General features: G+C 35.1%; 1 pseudogene; it reads right to left on the minus strand.

The window, feature by feature from the left end:
- Positions 1 to 7,048: 7,048 nt before the first annotated feature.
- On the minus strand, positions 7,049 to 9,872 carry LOC109214312 (annotated as a pseudogene).
- Positions 9,873 to 10,524: the final 652 nt, after the last annotated feature.

The raw sequence follows: 10,524 nt of genomic DNA on the forward strand, positions 1-10,524 counted from the left end.
AATGCAGGTATGAGTTAGTACATGTTATCATCACATTTCCCAATAAACTTAGTTGTTATCATATGCATGACATCATTTCAATAAATTTACTACATTTAAACTACAATTTGTATTCAGAAATGTTAGTGTTTAGTACAAATTTTCTACAAATTGATTAAGTTAAACATACTTACTGTAACAGTGAAGGAAGCTATGCCTGTAGGATTTCCAAGACATGAAGATACAATAAGCATTCAAGGAGAACAGAAGAATGAGGAAAAGGGGAAAAAAATTCAATCTCCCATTGAAGAAGAGAATGTTATACAAGAAGGAGATGATTGCTGTTAAGAAGGAGGTGAACCAGCCGAGTACATTAATGTAGGTGATTCGGACGACTCCAGATATGAGAAAAGCGAAGTTACACTTGATGATTTTGAGATGCCAGAGAACTTCTCCCAGATTGTTAAGTTCGGCGAGCTTAACCAAGATGAAACAACCCCTGTGCATCAAGGAAGGACAAGGCAGCCTGGAAAGCATGCCCGATCAACCTTTCTCCCTTTTTACAGTTCTGGCGGCAGCACTTCTGTTGGACCTCCAATTTTTCAAATCAAGCATCCGTTTACTGGGATTATAGTTCAAGATGTTGATCCTGAGTTGTTGGACGAATTTAACAACTGGTTATACCTTGGTACCGATACAGCTTCAAAGAGGTTAGTTTATACAATTTGTTCATATTTCTGAGTGCATTCATCTTTTGGATATCCACTTCAATCTACATATTTATTGTAATTGCTATGTATAAAAATAGGAGGAAGGCGCCTTATTTTGTAAAAGATAACCAACTTAAGCCATGGTATGATCTTGGAGTGGAGAAAGTTGATACAAAAGAGTGGTTCTATACTTTGGCACATCCCGGGCAAGTCCTCAACGACTCGGTAAATACATACCCTGTCAGAATTTAATGAATAGCTGTGTTATCATGTCGTCTCCAGACTATGTAGTTATTTGTAGATATATTGTAGATAAATTGTAAGAACGATTAATAACAAATGAAATATGTTTTGTTGCAGCACATTGATGTTATCTTGTACTACTTGAGAAAAAGAGGAAAGTATGGTCCCCACAACAAGATAAGGTTTACAACCACTGATTGTATGTTCAAGACTAGAATTGAACAAATTTATCAGAGGTACATAAATGCTCCTCCCGAAAAGAAGTTTGATGTTGTCAAACCCTAGGACGTCGCAGCAGAATACATATTGGGGTACAAATTACTCGCAAATGTTGCATGGGATCAAGTTGATTTCATGATCATGCCCATCAACATTGTAGAAAAATTTCATTGGTTGTTGGTTGTTTTTGACATTATCGATAGGGTTCTTTATGTGTATGATTCTATGGTCTCTTTACATAATCACACTATTGTTGAATTTGTCATCACCAAGTTTGCTCTTATGATCCCCCTTTACTTGTCATGCACCGGTTTCTATGGCAAGCGTCCAAACATCAACTACAAGAACACAAAGACATACATTGAAAAAGGTGTTATTGACCCTATTGACATTCGGTGGTTAGTCGGTGAGATACCATAGCAAAAAGAGGGATCACTGTATGAAAAAGCTTCTTTTCTTTCTATCTATTTAATAGATTTTTTTTCTGCTCATGGTATGCTAAATATTTTCCCTATTTTTCTTTTTGCAGTGATTGTGGTGTATACGTTGCTGCATTTGCAGAGTATGCCAGCATTAGAGACCTATCAGTTTCTAAGGATGACCTTTCTGATATTGATCAACATCGTAGACGCTATGGAGCGCTACTGTGGGACTACGCTAGGAAGAAGCAAGATACTGGTGCAATTAGTGAGAGCGAGATAACTGGCAGATTAGGAAGGAAAAAAGGTGCACCAGTTGTGAACGAGAGAACACAAGTCCGGAAGAAGAATAATTAGTTGCCATTTTCTGTAGGAAAAATGTAGTTAAATTATTTAGTTGCAGTTGGTTTTGTAAAGAAGTTGTAGACAAATTGTTACTTATGAACAAGTTTGTTGAAGTTTAATTGTAGCAGATTTGTGCTACAATTATTTTACCCTATGTTTTGTTATTTTATCCAGGATACTAGTGCTAACAATAGGAAACATTTTTTTGTTTTTATCTTGATTGGTCGAAAGTTATTAGTACTTGATCTCATTATTGTTAGCATAAAACTCCTTCAGAACTTAATTATTATGTAGTTATTCTGTCAACGCCAGATTATGTGGTTACTTTGTAAAATTTTTGTAGATAACTTGTAAGAATCATTATTCACTATTGATTTGTGCTATAGATAATTAAATAATTGTGTATTATAGATACAAATCATTAATAATCCAATCAAGTTATTAAAGTCTGAACTCAATACACTCGGTAATTAAACAAAACAAATTCAAACCAACTACATTAAGAGTTGAAAATATTTCATTATAGGAAACAGTCTTTACTTAATTTATCAACACAATTACACCTCAACTATAATTCTCCTGAACACCTCAACACTTTTTATCAAAAAATTTGTTAACTATATCAAATCTTATTTCTTCTTGGGAGCATTCTTGCAAGATCTTTTGTTATGCCATTCTATTCCGCAGTTGCCACATGAAACCTTGTACTTCTTTGCATTTACTTCATCATATGTTTTGCATATTTATTTTTGAGGTCTTCCTAGTTGTCTTTTCCCGGTATGTGGATTTATAACTTCTTCAGTTATATGTTGCTGCACATTTCATTTGCTTTCATCAGGCATCGAGTCTACTGGTATTTCATAAGTATGCAAGAGGCCCTCCCTCGTGTAATAAGGAGAACAATATTTTTCATAAGACTCATTCCTGTGCCTTAAAGCAGCCAAAACATGTGCACAAGGAAGTTCATCAAGCTGGAATTGTCCACAACTACGTCTCTTGTTTTCAAGACAAACAATATAGTGCTTCACACCATCTATCACTGTATGGATGTAATATGTTGAAGCCCTCACCTACAATTACATTACAAACACACAACAAATTATCAGCAACATAAACAAAATAACTACAATTATTCAATAATTTATCTACAATGTTTGTTAATATTTTAGTTTGATGCAATAATTGATCAGATGTTACTGGATATAGCTTACTTTAAGCTTCTATGACAATGTTCTGTTGTCCTCCAACTCTTAGTTGTATTTTAACCCAAGTTATGTGAATGTACCCTTTGCTTTCAATAACTTTTCATTAGTCCAACGTTCAAGAAGAGTCCTCATGTACTCTAATAGTTCTTCTATCGGCAGCTCTCTTGCATCTCTTGTTACCGCATTCAATGACACTGCAATGTTTGATGTCATAGTCCAAGTTTTGTTCACCGTAGCATGTACTCGAGACCATATGTGATAGACAATATCGTATAAGTATGCTTTAACACGCGTGTCGATCTCTTCGATCTTTGACATTCTTTCATTAAATTCATCAAGCGTGTATGATCGTGCCATGGCAAAGTACAATTCGCTTAACTTTAGATGACCTTTCTTGAACTTTAACCTTATATTTGTCCAAATATGCCACATGCAAGAATAATATGGTATGCCGGTATAAATAATAGATGTTTCCTTCAACATACTCTCATTCTGATCCGAAACAATATATATTTGGTTTTTTACCATATGCATGTTTGAATTGCTCAAAAAAACTATTCCATGATGCGTCATTTTCTGAATCAACAACGGCATATGCCAGTGGTAATATGCTACCTATCATATGCGGCAAATAGGAATTCAATTTCCATCATAAAACTGTAGATAAAGAAAAATACATACAAACAATAATTTTTCCACAACATATCAACAATAAATCTACAATACCTGCTGCATCCATTGTACTAGCTGTTAGCATTATTCCCCTGTATGCTGACTTCAAGAAGGTCCCATCAACTACTACAACTGGCCTACAATATTTCCAACCATTGATTGACATACTAATCGCAACAAATGCATACAAGAAACAGTCATCGTCGGTCTTCTTCAATTTAACTACCGACCCCGGATAAGTCTTCTCCAGAATATACAAATAACTAGGCAATCGACTGTAGGAGTCAACATGATGACCTCTCAAAAATTCCAAAGCCTTTTCCTTTGCTCTCCAAGCTTGCATGTATGTTAAGTTCATGCCGTGTTCAGACAACATATCAGTTTGTATGTCTTTTGGTGTGTAAATTATCTTAGGATCAACATATTTTGGTATAACCATGCTACCCACTACCATGCTAGTAGGTTTGCGTTGTATGTATGTATTGTTCATCAAAGAGCATGTGTGCACGCTGTTGAATTTTCGAACCTTGAACATTGCTGAATCATTTATGCTGGTGGACTTGAAGTGCCATGTACAATCTTCCCCAACACATACCAGGCAGTAACTACAGAATAAAAATAATTTAAACAATGGTATGAAAAATGTAGTTGTTTAATCATGAAAATCTTATATTTAACAATTTATATACAAAAAAACTACAAATTATCTACAATTTGTATACAAAGATATTACAAACACTGAGAACAAAAAAATACAAATAAACTACAAATTAAACAAAGACATAATTTTGACCATTGAACTGTTTGTACCTTCTAGCACTAGACCTTTTCACCCTAAATTGGAACTTGTTCATGATAGAATAGTGCTTCATTGCACTAGCAATTGTTTGCTTGTCTTTGTATACTTGGCCTACTTCAATAATAGTTGGTGTATTTTCTGTTATGATTATACTTTCATATTCCACTATCGCCGGGAGATGTTGGCATATCAATCAACTTCAGTGTTCCAGATGAACCTGCAATCAATTATAGCTAAATACAATTATGATATATATTGTAGATATTTTGTAGTAAAATTGTACAATGAAATTCAAGACTTACATATTCATAACAATTGATATACACATGTTATGTAGTTTTTATTTAGAAATATTGCAAAACAAATGAAATTCAATACTTATTTTGATCTACACATGTTATGTAGTTTTCTTGTAGAAATATTGTAGACAAATTGTAGAACGCATGAGATATAAACAAATTTCACCACTGGTATAACAGATCAAACCTGCAATTGCGTTCGAAATAGAGATACTGCATTCCAAATTGAAGTCCCGCACTGTTATACATAACAGATACATTCCTAATCTTTTGTTTTCCTTTTTCATCTCCATGTATACTCGAACTCCCATATTGTTCCTAATTTTTATTGGCGGACAATGTTCGTTGACAATGTATTTGATTTCGATTATTTTTTCTGATGTATCGATCATTTGATGCTCTGCGATTGTAGAAATCACTTGGCTATAACTTGCATCTTCGCTGACTACAATTCCGTCGATATGAAAATCTATGTATCTCCCAAAGCTATCCCAATTACCATTTAGCTGAAGCATAATAGCTATTTTCGACATTATTGCGCGTGATTCAGTATAATTGTAGATAATTGATTCGATTTTGCTTGTGAAACCAGAATATACAGTGGAAAACAGAGTATTTGGAAAATAGAGTATCGAAATTGTGAGAGAAACGGAATAATTTCAGGCTTAATTAATGGCGACTAATGCGTTGCAAAAAAATTTCGGTAGAATCCTTTACTATCCCAAATTCTCGCTCTTAAAAAAGGAATGTTACAGCAAAAAGGATTTTTTAAATGATTTGTATAGATTTTGTAGGAAAAACGTGTCCAGGACGGGTAATATTGTAAATAAGGATATTTTTGTAATAAAGTTTCATATAGTGTATAGGAATAAAATTTTCCCAAAAATAAATAATTCAGAATTGGGTATTAAAAGGTAAATAATTTGGGCTTAATGGATATAAAATGAGATTTTCCCAATAAAAAGTCCAAAACATAAATGGAGAATGGGTAAAAAAAATTTAAAAGGGGGAAAATCATCATAAATATAAATCGCATATATTTTTGAAAGAATTACAAGAAAATACACACGACTTCACACCATAACAAAAAATGGCCCATATTTTTAAGTTTTACCCAACCTAACCCATATTCTATTTTGAAAACAATAGCTCTTGCAAATTCAAAATCTGTGTTCTTACAACCATTGCTTCTAACAGCTATGGAGTAAAATTTGTATTCTCACAACTATTGCCTTCACTCTCTCTTCTTCTCACATCTTTTACATATGCTTCAAGGAGTCGTCCGCCATTACTGCTTCTCCCCCTATATCACCTTGTTGCAATGTAAAAAAAAAAAAATTAAAGAGTAAAGTCCACCATTGAAGGTCAGTCAAAGCTTTGCTTTCGAAAATAGGACTTTTTGAGTTTGTTAGTTGTTTGGATTGGGTGTTGTTCCAATTGATCGAAAATATCAAAAGGAGTTCAAAATTTAAGTTTAAAGTGATCTGGAGTAGATTTGAGCAAGATTTGAGTTAAATTTCTGAAAAGACGCAAGGAAGAAGACGAAGTCAGTTTTTTGTATAATTATGTATAATTTTGTATTATAGTGTATAAACACATCTTATACACTTTTATACACCTTTATACAAGCTTCTGTAGACGAACTTCTTCCACGATTTTCAATTGCAATTCTTGTTCAAAACTAGTCCAAATCTACATTAAATGACTTCAAATTTTATATACGACCTCCTTATACTATTTCTAACAAGTCTAAATAACACCCACTCCAAATTTCTTACAAAATCAAATTCAAAATTTAAACCCACATATTTAAGCTTGTTAGAAATCTAATTTTCACCACCCAAATGGACTTGGTTTGTTGAACTAATATTTGAGTCACAGTTATTGATTCGAAAATTAACTTAAAAGCTTGAGCAATTTTTTTTAAAAACTAAATAGTAATTTTGAGAACCTATTGGAGTTGGATGTTGAATCATAGCTTATTATTTTTGGGTTAGTTGGTTGTAAATTAAAATATAGGCTATAAAATTAAAAATAGCGAGCCCAATTATTTTTATGCGAAATTTTCCTATATTTTTATATTTTATATGAGATTATATTCGAACTAATATGACTACTAAACTGAAATATTTAAACACTTCAGGGACTAAAATGAATGTCTTCCAGATCTTCATATTGATTTGTTCCTCAGTTATTTCAAGAATCCAGAAATGGCGATCCAAAAATCCCAAAAGAGAAAGCCAAAAGCAAGATCCCCAACACTCATACTCACAGACTGTACATTGGTTCACCATTTTTTCCCCCAAATGGGTTCTCTGTTTCTACTCCAAAAAGCTTAAGGACAACTCAGTTGCCTTTTACGAGACTTGCTCATAACTATCGGTTGGAAGATGTTTTTAGAAAGGCTGCAGATATCAATAAAAAGTTCTTCCCAAATACTGTTACCGCCTGATTCGACATCTTATTATATCCTCTGCTTGTTCAAGTCACTATTTTGAATGTGGAGGTTTGGCTATTGGTATATGTGCTTCTCACAAAGTTGCTGATTGTGCCACATTGTGCAGTCTATGAGGTTAGAAATAATCAAAATCGAATATGATGAACAACGTGTCAATAAAAAGTTTGCCTTCGATGATTTTACTATATATCAATGGAGTACTTGATTTGTCTCACTTGTCTACCGAATCAATTGTGTCTATTTGGTATGCATACATGTTATTCTTTCCTTGCTATCCTATTAATGGGGCAGATTTTCTTCTCTTTGCTTGGTAGCTAATAAAATAAACGGCAGGAACTGAGAGGCCAAGATTACAAGTGTTTGTTTTGGATCCTGACTTACTCCAGACTTGGCCCTTGTTCCTATCCATTCTCAAGACATAGCTGCAAAAGATAGGAAGAGACAGATATATCCATGTTAAGACTTCAGAGTAGATACTCTACAATGTGTACTAGCCAATTGATTAAGCAGGTTTTTATTTGATTGGTCTTCAAATATAGTTAGTTTTTGAGGATTCCACTTTTTGAATATATCCATGTCATCAAATTTCATCTCCTGTCCAGACTGCAATTAAAATACTGATCATGTCTATCAACATTTTTATAAATAACATAATATAATAGTTTAATTAGTACAATATTTTGATAATATAGAAGTTGACAAGGATAGCAATATGTTGGCACAAGCATGTTTGGAGGGAGCACGGGCAATGGAGCTTCAAAATTAAGGACATGAATTGCTTGCCTAATAGAAGGCCTGCAATTGCTTTCCGGATGAGCACACCATAAGCCAACAATTAGCAAGTGCTCCATATCCGGCTCATTGAACTCTGATGAGAGTTTAGGGTCAACTGCTTCATGAAGATTTCCCACCCCATAAAGTCTCCAAACCCAATTAACAATGTTTACTTGATGATCTTCAGCTGTAGGATCAATAGGTTTTCTTCCACTAGCTATTTCTAATGCTACAACACCAAAACTATAGACATCTGTTTCCTTGCTAGCTTTGCTAGTGATGTGACATTCGGGGGCCATGTAACCCATAGTACCAGCCAAAACTGTTGTTTGGAATCCCTTTTCATGGTCAACCAGTCTAGCTAACCCAAAATCCCCAAGTTTGGCATTGAAGTTGGAATCCAACATAACATTACTTGAATTTATGCCCGTATGCAGCACATATTATTCCCATCCTTCGTGTGGATATAGCAATCCAGAGGCCAAGCCTTGAGCAATCTTGTATCTCAGTGGCCATGTGAAATGGCTTTTTCCCTTGAAAAGAAAGGAATCTAAGCTCCCATTAGCCATAAACTCATAGACAAGTAGAAGTTCTCTTTTCTCATGGCACCAGCCAATGAGTTGCACCAGATGTCTATGTCTAAACGGCTGATGATCCTCACTTCTGGTGCATATTCTTTTATTCCTTGCTTTGACTCCCTTGAAACCCTCTTAACAGCAATATAGGAATTCAATTCCCTGAGATGTCCTTTATAAACACCCCCGAATCCACCCTCCCCGAACTTTTTTCCTGCGCAAAGTTATTTGTACATCTAGCCAACTCAATATAACGGAACTCTTTTGGTCCTGTTGTTTTTTTTTTTTTTTTTTTTTTTTTTTTGATAAGTGGTCCTGTGCTTCTTTCAAATTCAACAGTCATTGAACCATTAAAGATATCATTACCTTCACCTTCTATCACCTTTTTCTTTCTCCAAAATGCAAATAACATCAAGATACATACTGCAACTAAAAGACTACCGCCAGAAACTAATCCAACCACAAGTCTTAACTTGTTTTTTCTTTGTGCATGCTTTGGCTTGGGGTTTGGTAGGGCTACCCATGGATCTGCAGCTGTCATTATCTTCTAAAGAAGCAGAAAAAATCCAAGAATAGATGCTTTTTAGTGCAAAGAAGTCTCCTGTTGCACCTGTGAAGCCAAAAATGACCCATTCTGGCAAATATTCTCTCGGATCATGATTGTAAGATAGGCTCTGCATGACAGTGACAGTAGAATTATCTTTGAAACCAGTAAAGACAACAGTAAGATTTTCTGATGTTGAATTATACTTAATCCAGACATCAGTTCTCTTACCAGCTGGAATGCTACTAAACCAGGTTACATTAATAACAGATTGCATAGACTTGATATTAATACCTACGTGATCATCCATCGGGTTGTACTCGACATTCTGAAAGGTGTCAAACTCCACAGCAACAAAATGATTATTCGATGTATTCAGTTGCTGACTTATCGTAGAAAGGCCAAGGTTGTCACCTGCACTGTCATAAAGAATTCTTGAACCTGCAGGTGCAAGGAAGAAGGCAAGACCATCACCATAACTTGTTCTTCCCTGTGAGTTGATGCTAAAGGAGAAGTGAGTAGTGAAATCTGTGACATTTCCAGAGGCCTTGTCCCAAAGATGCAGTGGTTTCGAGTATGTGGCAAGTTGAATTGCACCATTTGCTGGATAAGCATCATATGTAAGAATGTGCCATCATAACTTAAAGATAAGTTCTACGGAGCCGCGGTCAGACAGACTATGTTGTATGTGGCGGAGTATTGGTCAATCAAGAACTCCCATGTCCAAAAGATGAAGGTGGCTGAAATGAGGATGTTGAGATGGATGTGCGGGCATACCAGGTTAGATGAATTAGAAATGAAGTTATTTGGGACAAGGTAGGCATGACCTTGGTGGAGAACGAGATGCGGGAGGTGAGACTTAGATGGTTCGGGCATGTGAAGAAGAGAGGCACATATACACCAATGAGGAAGTATGAGAGGTTGGCCCTAGAGGGCCTAAGGAGAGGTAGAGACAGACCAAAGAAGTATTGGGAGAGGTGATTAGGCAAGATATGGCATTGGTCCAGCTTACTGAGGACATGGACATGGATAGGAGGGTGTGGAGGTTGAAAATAAAGGTGAACGGTTATGATAAGTAGCCGAGCGTTATCCTTGTGTGTAACAGTAGCTTTAGTTACATGATTTAGTGTTATTTGTGTATTTTCGTGTCTCTTGACTTCTGTGATTACTTGTTGTTGCTTTCGTTTCGGCTTTCTGATTGCAGTATCTAGTGTATTTAGTTTTGTATTTTTGCTTTGGTTTTCTAATTGGTGTGCTTGTTGTTTCCCTTCCTTTTACCTTTC

Source organism: Nicotiana attenuata, unplaced genomic scaffold (assembly GCF_001879085.1).
Source record: "Nicotiana attenuata strain UT unplaced genomic scaffold, NIATTr2, whole genome shotgun sequence".
Classification (NCBI taxonomy): Eukaryota; Viridiplantae; Streptophyta; class Magnoliopsida; order Solanales; family Solanaceae; genus Nicotiana; species Nicotiana attenuata.